Genomic DNA, 15,612 nt, shown 5'->3' with positions numbered 1-15,612 from the left:
GGGCATCACGGGAAAAAGGCCAAGCCCCCGTCCCGGGGCCTTATGGGATGGGCTCAGTTCCTGTCATGGCGGAGGTCGGGGGAGAGTAGGGCCCCCAGTGTCAGACCAGTGTTCGTCTCCGGCCTGGAAGAAGGGAGGGTGAGAGGGGGTCAGGCTGCTCATATCTTATCATTTATTATTTGTGTTGCTGTAGGAGCTAGAAGCCCTTGCCCTGGACCAGGACCCCATTGTGCTAGGTGCTGTACACCTCAGAGCAGCAACATGCTCCTGGCCCCACATAGGTGCACAGGCCCAGGAATTCTTCAGTCTCTGTTGAGTCCTGCAGTTCACACCCAGGCTAAATTCCCACTGACTTCAGCGCTGAGGTTTTGTCTACCAGCGATATTAGCATTTCCCACCGTTGCAGCTCCAACAATGGTAACAGCTGTAATGGGCTCTCCAGTGTAGACTAACCACTGGTATTTTAATCACCTTATCATGTATTCTACTCAGAGCTGGTCTACAGGACACATTCATTAGAAAGGTGGTGACCCATTGACACTAGTACTCCCATCACTGCTACCACCAACAGGCCTATATCAGTGGTAGGGCAACTAGGGAAGGTCTTAGAACATAAGAACAACCAGACTGGGTCAGCCCAAAGGTCCATCTAGCCCAGTATACTGTTTTCTGACAGGGGCCAATGCCAGGTGCCCCAGAGGGAATGAACAGAAGAGGTAATCATCAAGTGATCCATCCCCTGTTGCCTGTTCCCAGCTTCTGGCAAACAGAGGCTAGGGCCACCTGCCAATCCTGGCTAATAGCCATTGATGAACCTATCCTACATGAACTTATCTAGTGCTTTTTTGAACTCTGTTATAGTCTTGGCCTTCACAACATCCTCTGGCAAAGAATTCCACAGACTGTGCATTGTGTGAAAAAATACTTCCTTTTGTTTGTTTTAAACCTGCTGCCTATTAATTTCATTTGGTGACCCCTATTCTTGTGTTATGAAAAGGAGTAAATAACATTTCCTTATTTAAATATCAGGGGTAGCCGTGTTAGTCTGTATCTACAAAAACAACAAGGAGTCTGGTGGCATCTTAAAGACTAACAGATTTATTTGGGCATAAGCTTTCTTGGGTAAAAACCTCACTTCTTCAGATGCATAGAGTGAAAGTTACAGATGCAGGCATTATATACTGACATATGGAGAGCAGGGAGTTACTTTGCAAGTGGAGAACCAGTGTTGACAGGGCCAATTCAATCAGGGTGGATGTAGTGCACTCCCAATAAGATGAGGAGGTGTCAATTCCAGGAGAGGAAAAGCTGCTTCTGTAATGAGCCAGCCACTCCCAGTCCCTATTCAAGCCCAGATTAATGGTGTTAAATTTGCAAATGAATTTTAGTTCTGCTGTTTCTCTTTGAAGTCTGTTTCTGAAGTTTTTTTGTTGAATGATTTCCTTCCTTATCTACTTTCTCTACCCCAGTCATGATTTTGTAGACCTCAATCATATCCCCCCTTAATCATCGCTTTTCCAAGCTGAAAAGTCCCAGTTTTATTAATCTCTCCTCATACGGAAGCCATTCCTTACCCCCTAATCATTTTTGTTGCCCTTTTCTGAACCTTTTCCAAGTCCAATATATCTTTTTTGAGATGGGGGTGATCACATCTGCACACAGTATTCAAGATGTGGGCTTACCATGAATTAATATAGAGGCAATCTTACATTTTCTGTCTTACTATCTATCCCTTTCTTAATGATTCCCAATAAGAAAATTGCTTGGGTAAACATAACTTCAGTGTTTATGCAAAACTCCAGTGACTTCAATGGAGAACAACATACAAAATGAGGGTACAATTTGGCCCTAAATTTGATCAAATCTCTTGATTCATAAATTGATGCAACTATTTGATGCTATCTTGAACTAAGTAATACTGAATAACTACTAAATAAACACTTAATGCATTATTGCAATTGTATTTTTAAAACTATAATTAAAAATCCCTTTTTCTTAGGAAGAACTCTAGGGCTTTTGGGACACTTTAATTGAATGTTTGTAATTAATTTTAACTTCACCACATCTCTGAGATATACAAGCATTATACCCATTTTATAGCTGGGGAAACTGAGGCAAACCGGTTAATGGCTTACTCAAGCCACAAAGTTAGTTGCATAGGTCAGGAGTTGTTCCAGACCTATGTTCTGACCAATAGAAAACATTACTTTCCCAGTTAAAGGGCCATTAATGACCATAGGCACATGATCAGTGCACATTAGCCACTCTCAAGTTTATTGGGGTAGCTATACAACAAAGATCCTGCAAAAAGATTCTCACTCCTGTGCATGAGTCATTAGTGGCCACTTTTCCTAATCCCCGATGCTGTGCTGCATAACTGAGGTTAGGCTGCAGGATATTTTGAAAGGTCTGAAGCTTCCTCTTACTCTGTTTTGTCATAATCTGAAGATGAATGTTTTTGCAACAATTATTTTCTGCTTGTGACTTGACCCTGCATCATTATACAGGGCTTTCTTCTTTTTCTGATCAAGTTCATTCCTGTTACAGTAGAACCTCGAGAAACAAACACCAGAGTTACGAACTGACCAGTCAACCACACACCTCATTTTGAACTGGAAGTATGCAATCGGGCAGCAGAGACAAAACAAAACAAAAATACTGTACAGCACAGTACTTTGTTGAATGTAAACTATTAAAAACAGGGAAAGTTTAAAATTTTTTTTTGACAAGGTAAGGAAACTTTCTGTGCTTGTTTCATTTAAATAAAGATGGTTAAAAGCAGCATTTTTTTCTGCATAGTAAAGTTTTAAAGCTGTATTAAGTCAATACTCAATTGTAAACTTTTGAAAGAACAACCATAATGCTTTGTTCGGGGTTATGAACATTTCACAGTTACAAACAACCTCCATTCCCGAGGTGTTTCGCAGTGTTTCTCGTATGTGGCCACCAGGGGCTTTTCTTGTGGCCACAGTCTCCTGGGCTGTGATTTGGGGGGGGGGAGGAGTGCCGCCTCCCCCTCCTGTTTCTCCTGGATGCACTGTACTGGTATTTGGTTGCTGGGGCCACCAACAAGGGTTGGGCCCTGCCCCCATCTAGAGTCAGCTGGGGAACAATGCTGTAGGTGCAGGGAGCTGGTGAGTTCCCTGCTTTCCCAGGGGTAGTTGGACTCAGGCTTTGGGCTTCACTGCTGGGATGGTGGGGCAGCAAACTCTGGTTCCAGGGCTTTGGGCTCCAGCTCTGGGCTCTGGCTGCACGACTGCAGACCCCACGCTCCAGCCACTCAACTTTGGGCTCTGTCCCTGGACACTGTCCTCTGGCCATGGGGCTTCAGACTCTGGTTGCAGGGCTTCAGGCTCCAGTCCCCTGCTGCTTCCCCCAGCCAACCACCCCCATCTCCCCTGGCCCCCACTGCCTCCCCTGAGCCTCCATCCAGCTTAATTTGTCCCCAGGCTTGCCAGGGCAGAGTAAGTCTGCTGTGAAAAGTGACACTTGTATGTTTGTTAATAGCACTTTTCACAACAGACTTACTAGCTAGCAATGAATAAATTATAATGATTTGGATGTGTTTGTGTGTGTATTTATTTAGTTTTCCTAAAACTAATTCAGTATTTTAGGAGAAAGTGCAAGAGTTGGTGGCCCCACAATGAGGCCACCAAAAAAAAATTGTTCTGAGAACCCCTTGCTATCTTTACGACCACCAGAGGGCGCTTGTAAATAGAACATCAGAATCCTTACAGTGCCACTAACAATATCTGAACAACAACTTCCAGTTGTAACTTTTGTGTGCAAATTCTTAAATTTTGGAGAGGTTTCAGCTGTCATAGTGGAGACTGAAATATTTCCATAGACTAGGTACAGCATGGGCGGCAGCAGTGCCAACTTCTTCACGTTGTCCTTTGCTGACATGCTTCACACCTGATCTGGACAGACCACATGTAAAGTCCCTATGGTCTGCTGAGACTGCCAGCAAGAGGACTAATTAGTGCCAATTGTGTTTGAATTTTGTTAGGCTAACAACTGTTTGCCTGTAACTGTATCAAGACCACAAAATGAATGGTTATCTATTTTCAAAAACAGCCCTCCATTGGTAACAACTGTGAGTCACTACTGATTTAGGCTGGATTTGAATTTACTTCTTATGTGACCGTTTCCTTGAGTCCTCCTGCTCCCTAGAAATTCATTATTCTGTTAAGGACACGGTCTCTTCAATGCACTGCACTCTACCTGAAACCCCAGAGCAGCTTACTTGCTACAACTGTATCACTTGGTTAGCCCTCTAAAACAGTGTTCTGTTAAAATGTGTATAAACCTACTTTATTTCCGTCTACAAGCAGAGGGAGGAAAGCTGATAGACACTGACATTTTGGGTTTTTTGCTACTTTTATCGTTCTGGGTTTTTCTGAGTTTGATGCAATTGGTAACAAGTCTCTGCATTTCCTTTAAATTAGGTCTAAGGAAAAATCATGGTTCTTTTTATGCTTAGTCTTCACATTTGGGAAAGAAGATCCACAATGACTTAAGATATGGTGCTACTTTGGAAAGTGACTGTAAAAATGACATTAGGGGGACACCATCCTTTTTACCTCTCAGTGATTCTATATTGCATGTGCTCATTTTACAATCGCTTTCTAATTGCAGCTTTCTAAGTCAGCTTTGGATCTGAATTAAATCTATGGTTTTGCTGTTTCCCTCCACCCCCTTCTGGTGTGTAGAATAGTTGTGTAGGCTGAAATCTGCCCTCCTTCTTCTTTGAAGACAATGTGCTTGCACAGGTGATCTTCACTGATACCAATGCACTCCCACCAATTAGATTTACATATGTCTAATGCATTGGCACTTAGTGAACAAATCTGATGATGCACAAAGAGAAATGGAATCCAACTAACTCTCCCGTAGCTGTGTTGACTCTGCAGAGTTAACCTGAGCAAAAAGCAATCACAGCCTGGGTGAAATCCTGGCCCTAGTGAAGTCAACGGGAGTTGTACCGTTGAGTTCAATGAAGCCAGGATTTTGTCACCTTACTGTTCGTTCTTAGAGCACATGGAACTCAGAAGACGTGCATGGAGCAGCTCTGTTTAGTAAAAAGTGCCATTTTTACAGCGTCACTTTTCAGAAGAGAACCACACTTTAAAAATCTCATCAGGATGATCCTGCTGCTGAAGCAATATCTATCTTTATTTTTATTTTTCAGTTCAATTCCCTAGATTGATTATATGGAATTAGCATCTATATGTGCTTCACGGGGCAAGCAGTCTTTATGACCTATGTATGTGACTTATTAAATAAAGGATTGTCTTATTTTCACATGTTCTGTAGACATTAATTCTCACACTGGTATTCTATATAATAGTGGATGTTGAGAAATGTGGCTATCTAGCTGAACAATGTAATTTTGGAGGTTTTGAACAGTAGTTCTTCTATACATAACTCTGAAACACTGTTCTGCACCTTTTCTGTTTGGAATACTGAAGACATCTATCATCACATGTGCTGTAATGATAAAGACTTACATTTACATAGCACATTTCATCTGGAAGGATCTTAAAGTGCTTTATATTCTTTTTATTCATCTTTATCACTGAAATGCTGCCACTTCTGAAGAGAAACTAGAGAGCTGTCTAACACATCGTGAAGTGTTTTACCGAAGTTTCTCTGAACCTATAGGAACTGTGACACTAACAGGCCTCTTATTTTTTATTTATTTATTTATTTTAATCAAGCTGCTTTTTAGACCTCATTAGGTGTTGACAAAAGTGGGCAGCACTGTTATACTAGATAATTTAGTAAACTAAGATTTCCCCCCCCCAAAGATGTACACATACTCCAATCCACAAGTAAACCATATACAGAACTAAAGATAAACACAAAGAAAACAGAAATATAAAACTTCCTCCTACACAAAACAAAGGCAAAATCTACCCAGACTATAAGAGGAACAAAAATAAAAAACCCAGCACACGTTAGACTTGAAAAGCAGGTTCCAAAGAGCATGCTTCAGAGTATATAGCACAGACAAACCAGGCACAATATTAATATTTAGCTCCTTCACAGATGTGCTGGTAGATTCAATTATTTAATGATTATGAAGTGATCTTCAGATGGAAGTTAATATAACATGCTAAATCAGCCAGTTAGGTCACAAAATATTGTAGATTTCAACAAATATTTTATAAATCTTGATAAAAATAAAAAATCATCAAATTTAAAAATATAACTTTTTTGATGTGCATTTAAACATTAATTTGCAATATTTATAACCTAAACACTGCAGGATTGAGCAAGTCACATCAAACACACTGCAACCAGAAAGTCAAACTGACTATAAACAAAAGTTAAATTGACACATCTGTTGTCACTCCCTACGTGACCTTGGGCAAGTCACTTAACCTGTCTGTGCCACCATTTCGGGGTGATGATAAAGCTTTCTTAGCTCACATGGGTGTTGAGGATAAATACATTAAAGAATGTAAAGTGTTTTGAGATCTACTGATGAAAAGTGCTATATAAGAGCTAAGTGATAGTATTAGTACCTGAAAGAAGTGCAAAAAGAAAACCGCATTACTTTTAAAAATACGTCAGTTCTACCAATCTAATCTCTTATTTAATAGCACAACTAACTGTTTCATTTTTAAGACTATGACTTATAACTTAAATGTCCTTGTACAAATATTTCTATGCATCAGAGCAAAAGATACCAAGATTCCATCCAGCCATTCCATCAAGAGACATTTAGTAGCACTGTTACTTAAGTGTAAATCTTGGCCTGGCTCTGTGTGTTTTGGCAAAGTCAACACGTTTCTTTATGCTAGGGTGAAATTGAGGAAACTTGTTAGATGGGGTCAGACACTTTCCTGGCTACATCTTTTAATTTTTTTTTTTTAAGGCACTTGCACTAAATTTAGAACTGGATAAGGTTCATACTGATATCCATACTTTTGAGGAAGACATTAATGTGAGATAATCTTCCTATTGAATATGCCACATGAAGGACTCTTAACCAGCCTGCTAAATGTTGCAATGTCTAGTATCCTTTTATTAGGAAAAACTTCCTGCCAGTAAGATCTACTACCATGAAATATTTCAGAGTAGCAGCCGTGTTAGTCTGTATCCGCTAAAAGAAGAACAGGAGTACTTGTGGCACCTTAGAGACTAACAAATTTATTTTTTTTCTGTATCCGCAAAAAGAAGAACAGGAGTACTTGACAGATACAGACAGACATCATCTTCCTTTCCAAATGCAAGCAGATGGACATCATACCAAAAGGACTAAAGGTAAAATAAATTTGTTAGTCTCTAAGGTGCCACAAGTACTCCTGTTCTTCTTTTTACCATTAAATAGCTTCCCAAGGGAAGTGGTGGAAGACCCATTATGGCAGACTTGTAAAATCAGAATGGACCAAACCCTTAAAGCAATCCTGTATTTGCATAATTCTATCTATAATTCTGATTTCACACAAGTCACGATTCCAAGTGATTCTAATGTTGACCAAAACATACTCCAACTGTGTTAAACCACCAGTTGTCCTCGTTTTACAGGCAAGAAAACTGAAAGAGAAATTGTGATATGCTTAAGATCACACTGCAAATCTATGAAGAAGCTGCAAACTGAACCTAGGTCTCCTGAATGCCTTGTCCTGTGCCTTTACCAAGGCAGGTAAGTAATATTATCCCATATAACTGGTGGAGCAACTGACACCTACCAAAATTAAGTGACTTTCCCAAGGCTTCACTGAGAGCCGGTAGCTGGGCTGGAATTAGAATTCAGAGATCCTGGCTCTTGGTCCAGACCATTAGATTGTGATGCCTTCCTAAATACTTCTCCAATAGGGGCCTAATCCTGTTGCTGTTACTCATATGAGTTTCCTCTTTGACTTAGCTACAGATAAAGATGAGAATTTTGTCCTTAACAAAAACAACAAGGAGTCTGGTGGCACCTTAAAGACTAACAGATTTATTTGGGCATAAGCTTTCGTGGGTGAGGTTTTTATCCACGAAAGCTTATGCCCAAATAAATCTGTTAGTCTTTAAGGTGCCACCAGATTCCTCGTTGTTTTTGTAGATACAGACTAACACGGCTATCCCCTGGTCCTTAAACTTATTTTAAACCAAACATTGTTCCCACTCTGTAATAGAAAAGTTTAACAATTCAAGTAGACAGATGGTTTTGATGCTAAATAAAAACAAGTCAAATAAGCCTAAAATAAACTCCATTCTGGTCTAGCACAACATTAGCCTTTAAATAAATACTAAGGAGCCTGGGAATGACAGTCCCTTTCTCTGTACAGTGGATGGCATTACAGGTTATATTTATCAAACTCAAATCCCTAAAATAGCAGGGGAGCGGGATAGTAATGTCAGCTGTTCTTCAGACACAAATCAGGTTATTTTAAATGTCTTAGTTGGAGCTGAAAAACTGTGTGTGTCTGACAGTTTATTACACTGCATGCTACCTCAGCTCTTAATTCACTGCTCAGTTTATTAATCTGGTTGAGAAAACTTCACAGAAATACTTCATTTTGTTTTGCAGCTTTAAATGAATGGGTATGAATGAGTCTTGGACTTTGAGGTGGGAGGATTCAACCCAGCCACTGTAACCATGGGGGATACACTTTGCTCCAGTTTTTGTGCCAATTTTGTGCATTTTAGAATTGTAAGCAAATGTTATTTAGTAACGGTCTAACCTTCCCTTGAGAGTAAAATTGTAGGACAGCAGGGGGCGCATTTACAAGTACAATCAGGGCATTTACATGGAGTGTCACCATCAGCAGGGATCCTAATTTTTTTCCATGATTTAAAAAAAAAAATCCCCAATTCTCTGATTTAAAAAAAAAAAAAAACACAACATAATCTGCGTTTTTCTGCAATTAAAATGAAACGCTGAACTTTAGTTTCCTTAGCCAAAATATATATAGGTATCAATTGAACATGATATTTTATTGATTATATTTACAATTTTTAAGCAAGTTCAAAGCCTACCAGTTCCAGCAATCATTATAATAAAATGATCCAGTCACAGTGCATTGTTTCTTTGCTGTTGTCAATGGCCCTGCTGTTCCAGCCTCTTGTTTTAGTTTATTTTCATTCAGTTTTATGTTTAGCACATTCCATGTATTCTACAATTGTCTGCCTTTGAATGTCATCTAAAGCCTTGCTGCATACAGTAAGAACAGCAGATTATCATCAATGTGAAATTTGTCCTTGCCAGACTCAGTGACATGGAACGTAGGGGTGATTTTTAAAGTTTTCGGCATCTTTTCATAACTGTAATTACGTCTGGAGGCTGAAGTGAAATTTTAGATGCATTAAAACACAAACCCCTATATGCTGTTGAGGAACCTTTATATGCCGGAAGCAGTTTATCGGAGTATGTTTAGCTGTGGAAATGTAAAGCACATTAAAAAAATCAACCACAAGAAGAGGAGGGTGTGCACATTGAATAAGTGACACTGGTACTTTCAGTAAAATGTAGTTAATATGATTTACATATTGCAAAAAACAAAATAAAAAAAACTAAAGATTCTCTGTACAAACGCAGATTCCGCGATTTTCTGTGGCAAATGGATTTCTAGGATTCCTGTTGAAACTATCCAGCTCCATGGGGCTGATTCGAGGATTGTTATTTTCAACTAAGGATAATTGTGAAATTAGTTGTTTCTTCCATGCCATGAATACTCTCTGGTTCTTTCTTTTGTAGCAGCCCAATAATCTTCTAGAACAGAAAACAATAGTAATATTTTACAGGGGTAAAGCACCTGTCATCCTGCAGGATTGTAAGGATTGAAAGAGATCAGCAACATTTAGTTACTATGTAAGGCTGTGTGTGTTCTCCCCTTGGTCTCTGTGCAAGGCTCAGATCTGATGTGGACTGAGGGGGAGTATGAACTGAAAACTTAGTCTGCCCCAAGGACCATACTTAAACTTGGAACTAGGCCCTCTCCTCCAAATGAATTTGATGCCCCTTCCCTAATATCAAACTAGTGTAGGACAGCCCATTTTGGAATTAATGCCCTGTCATCCAGAAGCCTAACCAGAAAATAGCCAAAGTAGTTTTTGAGTAAGTTTTTAAACGAATTTATTCTTAGGTTGAAAATCTGCAGGCATACAGTTACACAGCCTTTAGCAGTTTTAAAGTTAATTTTAAAACCCTCAAGATATACCCCAGTTTAAATTTTGACAGCCCCCTAGTGCAACAGTAATGCTGTTAATTTCATAAAAAGGTTCCTTTTGAGTTGTCAGTGAGCTGTTAATGTACCATCAATTTTGTCACTCTCACTTGAGTCATCTGGGAATCTGAGTTTCAGCCCCACCTTTGATTTTTCCTTGTCCATTGTTTTGCTGTTTGCACATTCAACTGCTTATATATTGCAGAGACAACCTCTTGCAGATAAATGTTCATGCAGAAATTTGTCACACCTGGAAGATCCAAATCACAGCACAACTGTTATTTTAAACTACAAAGGACAAGATTTTCAGAAGTGACTAGCAGTTGTGGGTGCCTAACTTGAACACCTAACAGGGCTGATTTTTCAGAAGGATAGATGATCAGTGCCTTCTCTGAACGGAAGCAACCAAGATATATATATCTTAGGCCCTTTTAATACAGTGATTACTTTCAGACGTATGTGCCTTTGGAATACATTATTAAAAGAAACTCAATAAATTGTTGCCACTGTAGAAGAAAAGTGTAGTGAATCTTTTAGAAAAGACATAATAGGTTACTTAATATTACTCCATATTTGGTACTGATTTTAAAGAAATAATGATTTGCCCATTACCAATAGTATTGAACAATTAAACCTCAAGAACTTACTAAAATATGGACCAGTTCAGAATCCATCTATTAACTTTACACACATCCTTGGTGATATTCCCTTCCAATACTCTTTCTGACCAAAGTACTTTTATTCAAGGAACGTCTGCAGTCAGCAATATGAAAAAGGTCACGGTACATGAAAAGCATGTACCAGTTTTTAATCCCTATGAAAGATGTAGAAACAAAATTAAATACAACATACTTTGTAGAGCCAGAGTCCTATTTTGACAATCTGTCTGGAGTTACTGATTTTAGTTCTTTTTAAAAAAAAAAAAAAAAAAGGTAGTGGAAAAAAATATTTTCATCCTAAATTGGATATTTTAATCAGTGTTTGATATGGCTATTGTGAAAATATTTTCTCATTAGCTGAGGACACATTGTGGAAAAGGTTTTAATCAATGAATAAAGTTTTCCTCATGGTTATTCTGCATGTCAAGTCAAATTTCTCCATTTTAGTGTCCAGTCTGTTACCAAAGGTCAGATTGTCCCCTAATTTACACCTGTGCAAATTAGAAGTAGCTCCATTTAAATCATGGGATTTATATTGGTCTAAAATTGGTCAAAGTGAGAGGAAAATCAAGACTGAGTATTTTTGTTGTTGAAACTGTCCAGCTCCATGGAGCTGATTTGAGGATTGTTATTTTCAACTAAGGATAATTGTGAAAAGATCAAATTCAATCACTTTCTTCAAAAAGAAAGATTAGAACTAAGGAATTGTTGTCTGCATATTTTGAATGTGTTCATCATGGTCATTTAGGTGCTATATGTATATGAATTATAATTTTTAGGAGGAAGGCACCAGACTAGAATTCAGAAGATCAGAGTTCTATTCTCAGCGCTATCACTGACTTTGACTTTGTAAATTGGGAATAATAATATACATCATAGGGAATCTGTGACGATTAATAATTACTTGTAAAACCATGTAACATCTTCAGACGAAAGATACTATAGAAATGCAAAATACTGTTAGAAATAACACTTTTATTTGTCTTCAAGGACCCTGTTTTTGTGATAGATGTAGCTATGGTCATGTTTTCTGCATAGAGTGCTTAAAAATTTAAAAAGTCAGTTAGCCTGCCTGTCAGGCTGCTGGTGGTAGAGCGTTGAGGAGATTGAAAATGGAGGATCCTGCAGACAAAAAACATGTTGACTTCTCTTGTGGTGACTTTGTTATTTGTTGTTTTTCTTACTCTAAGTAAAAGTAAACATTTTATTCTCTGTCCATGGGGTAACAATTTTTTTTCTGCCCCACCTTATTTGCATCACTTTCTTTAGTGGAGTATTGGCAATGTGTTATGAACGTTTGTGGCTGCTAAATAGGGTGACTTTATTTTAAGGGCTGTGTCAGGGTTCCCTCCCCACTCTGAACTCTGGGGTACAGATGTGGGGACCTGCATGAAAGACCCCCTAAGCTTATATTCCACAAGTTTAGGTTAAAAACTTTCCCAAGGCACAAATTCCTTTCCTTGTCCTCAGACGGTATTGCTGCCACCACCAAGTGATTTAAACAGACATTCAGGGAGGGGCCACATCCCCCCAAAAATATACCCTAAGCCCCTTCACCCCATTTCCTAGGGAGGCTGGAGAATAATATACCAACCAAATAGGTTAACAAGGTGAGCATAGACCAGATCCTTGGGTTTTTAGGACACAATCAGGGTCTTAAAAGAAGAACTTTATTATAAAGAAAAAAGTAAAAGAAGCACCTCTGTAAATCAGGATTGAAGATAATTTTACAGGGTAATAAAAAGATTTAAAACACAGAGGATTCCCCTCTAGGCTCAACTTCAAAGTTACAAAACAGGAATAAATCTCCCTCTTGGCACAGGGAAAATTTACAAGCTAAAACAAAAGATAATTAACACATTTCCTTGCTATTACTTACAATTTCTGTAATTTTAGATGAATCAGTTCAGTAGGAGCTGGATTACCTGCTTGGTCTCTCTTTGTCTCAAGAGGGAACACACAGAAAGCACAAACAAAGCCCCCTCGCCCCCATTTGAAAGTATCTTCTTTCCCCATTGGTCCTTCTGGTCAGGTGCCAACTCGGTTAATTGAACTGATTAACCCCTTACAGGTAAGTGATTCTGTACCTCTGGCCAAGAGGGATTTTATATTACTGCATACATAAAGGTTGTTATCCTTCCCTTTATATTTATGACAGGCTGTTTGTTATTTGGTACCTCATGTCTATCATTCCTATATAGCTCAATATACAATATACTTTATCTCATATTTCAGCAATAATCCTGAGAAGGATCATACACTATGATATAAATGTATGCATTTGTCTTCTGTATGATTTTGTACCATGAATAACATTGTGGGGAACTATCCCTTCAAAATAAGCTTGGTCATGCATGAATTCTGAAATAGAGGTAGTCACAATGTCCCTTAAAGTCAGTTGGGAGGGTGTGTGATGTGGAATCATCCAGCTAATAAGAATGTAGTCCTCAAAAATATAGGACAGTCACAGTATTGCCCATGCCAGGTGTTCAAGAATTCTGAGCCAAGCTCCAAAAAATCTTTTTTTTTTTTTTTTTTTAAATAATAAATTTGAGGGAGGTTGTTTCTTTGTGTGTTGTTTTGCCTTCTGGTGTTTGAGCCTTTAAGTTTCATGTTTTCCAGCTTTACTTCACAGCCATGCCTGCTATAAACTTACCTGTTTAAAGCTGAGAGTCTCCAAGAGGGGGGACTTATCGAAAAAATAAAAGTATCACAAAACTTGCAACCTTGTGCTCTGGGTGTCCCTAAACCTCTAATTGCCGGAAGCATTGGGCACTGGCCCCTGTCAGAGATAGTATTTGGGGCTTGATGGACCATTGGTCTGACCCATTATGACCATTCTTATGCACAAAGCACAAGAGCTGGCAATGCAGAGACCATAAGGTGTCTAAAGTATGGTTCATGGGTAAGGTGACCAGATGTCCTGTATTTAAGCCCTCCTGCAGGTGTCCCGACTCTTTCTTAAAAACAGGTAAATTGTCCCATATTTTCTGTACCGGTGGGTCCTGCTGCTGGCCAGATCCCTGCTCACTAGCCATCTGTCCACCAGTGGTGGGCGGGCAGGAAGGGCGGTGTCAAGTGGCTGACGACGGATGTGGGTGTGTAAGGCTGGCGGCGGGGCAAAGATGCAGCATGCAGGGCTGGCTGCTCCCTCTGCTGGTTCATCAGCACAGCCCCTGCTGCGTGCTGGCTCTCAGCCAGCCAGGCCCGTCCTGTTTCCAGCTAGCACTGGCTGCGCGCTGCTATGGTGGCTGGTGAGTGTGGTCAGGCGCCAGGCAGCGGCCAGTTATGTGTTGCCTCTGCTGCCCATCCGTCAGCCCTTTACATGCTCCCCCTTTTGCAGTCTTCTCCCTGCTTTGCCCCTTCACTCCCCCAGCCCTGCTGTTTCTCCATCTCCACCAGGCAGGACCCATCCCACTCCCAGTGCTGGGTGGAGAACCAGCCCCTGCTTGGAGTGGTCAACTCACCAACAGCTGGCTGGCAGCCTCCTTCCTTCCCCCACTGCTTCAGGTTTTCCTGGGGCATCAGCCCAGCCAAAGACATCTGTGGGCCCTGGTGCACAATGCCTCTTTAGGGCTTAACCCCTTCCTGCCCATGCTGTAGCTGGAGGCAGCTGGGTTATGTTGGTGGCCAGCAGCAGGTTGGAGGTGTCAGCTGCCTTTTGACACTGTGCGGGCAGGAAGGGACAAGTTGCTTCCAGCCACACTGGGGAAAGGAGTGGGAAGAAGAGATGAGCTCTGCAAAGACGGGCCAGGTCATCCCTCTTCCCCCCCCCTCCCCTGGAAGCAGCTCCTGTCCCTTCCCTTCCACACAGTGCCTGGCAGAAATCTGGGGAGGGAGAGTGGGCAAGTGACCCTGCATTGTTCCCTCCGTGTTCCCTTGGGAAGATGTGGCGCAAGGCACCAGGAGAGGTGGGTCCGTCCCGGGGTCCTAGCTAGGCATAGAGGGTGGAGAGCGCCGGGCAGGGATGGTCGCATAGGTCTGTTTCCCACACTATGTGAGAGAGGTGTACAGGAGTTTGTGTGTGTCATCTCTCCCTGTGTGTGGGGGGGGGGGGAGGGGTTAGGGGTGTGTGTCTCACCCCTCCCCATGTAAACCCGAAAGCTTTAAAGATAAGCAGCTAAGTAAAAAGAATCCAACTATGCAGTATTTCTTTTTAACAAGGGCTCAGTCAACTTGATGTTAGCCCTGCATAGTTCTGATTGATTACTGTTGAACTCACTTGAATACGAGTAATTTTACCAGGTGTCCCACAATCAGCATAGGGAAATATGGTCACCCTAGTCATGAGCCTCAACTATGGAATTGTTACTATGGAGCTGCTACTCTGAAACTATGGAATTACAACTTGCAGCTGCCTCCAACTTGCCCGGAGAGGGGGACTCCAATCCAGGTCTTGTCTGGGGGGACTACAAATTCCAGCATGCCACGCTCCAGCCAGACTAGAACAGCTACCGTTCGTTGCCTAAGAGGCGCGCTTTTTGCCGCACTGCACCTTGGGAACTGTAGTCCTAAGCCTGTTGCATACTGGGACTAGAAATCACCTTTAGAAATAGAGGTGATGAGAGCGGCAGACATCTTTTTCCTTTTTATGCAAACGAGTTGAGGCCGGTAGCTAAGGCGGATCCAGCCGGGCGCCCGCACAGTATAGGGGGTCGCGGCGAGGTCCCGGATGCTGGGGGCGTGTCCCCAGCCGGCGAGGCGGGGTCAGGGCTGGGGGCGGGGTTGACCTCACTCTCTCCCCGTAGTTGCGGTTGCCGTCCGGGCCTGAACCCTGGAGCACGCGAGCT

The 15,612-nt window shown here is 41.1% G+C and overlaps 1 long non-coding RNA gene across 2 annotated transcripts; it reads left to right on the top strand.

Moving 5' to 3' along the window:
* Window positions 1-2,600: 2,600 nt before the first annotated feature.
* LOC135975781 (uncharacterized) lies at window positions 2,601-10,480 on the top strand. Of its 2 annotated transcripts, none has more exons than XR_010592820.1 (4): window positions 2,601-2,730; window positions 7,186-7,272; window positions 7,537-7,654; window positions 10,369-10,480. It is a non-coding gene; the product is annotated as an uncharacterized LOC135975781 (long non-coding RNA). The 2 variants fall into 2 exon arrangements; XR_010592819.1 differs by lacking the exon at window positions 10,369-10,480 and adding an exon at window positions 8,528-8,627.
* The last annotated feature ends 5,132 nt before the right edge of the window (window positions 10,481-15,612 follow it).

The sequence above is a fragment of the Chrysemys picta genome, chromosome 15, assembly GCF_011386835.1.
Source record: "Chrysemys picta bellii isolate R12L10 chromosome 15, ASM1138683v2, whole genome shotgun sequence".
NCBI lineage: Eukaryota > Metazoa > Chordata > Testudines > Emydidae > Chrysemys > Chrysemys picta.
This window is presented reverse-complemented; position numbering and strand designations above follow the sequence as displayed.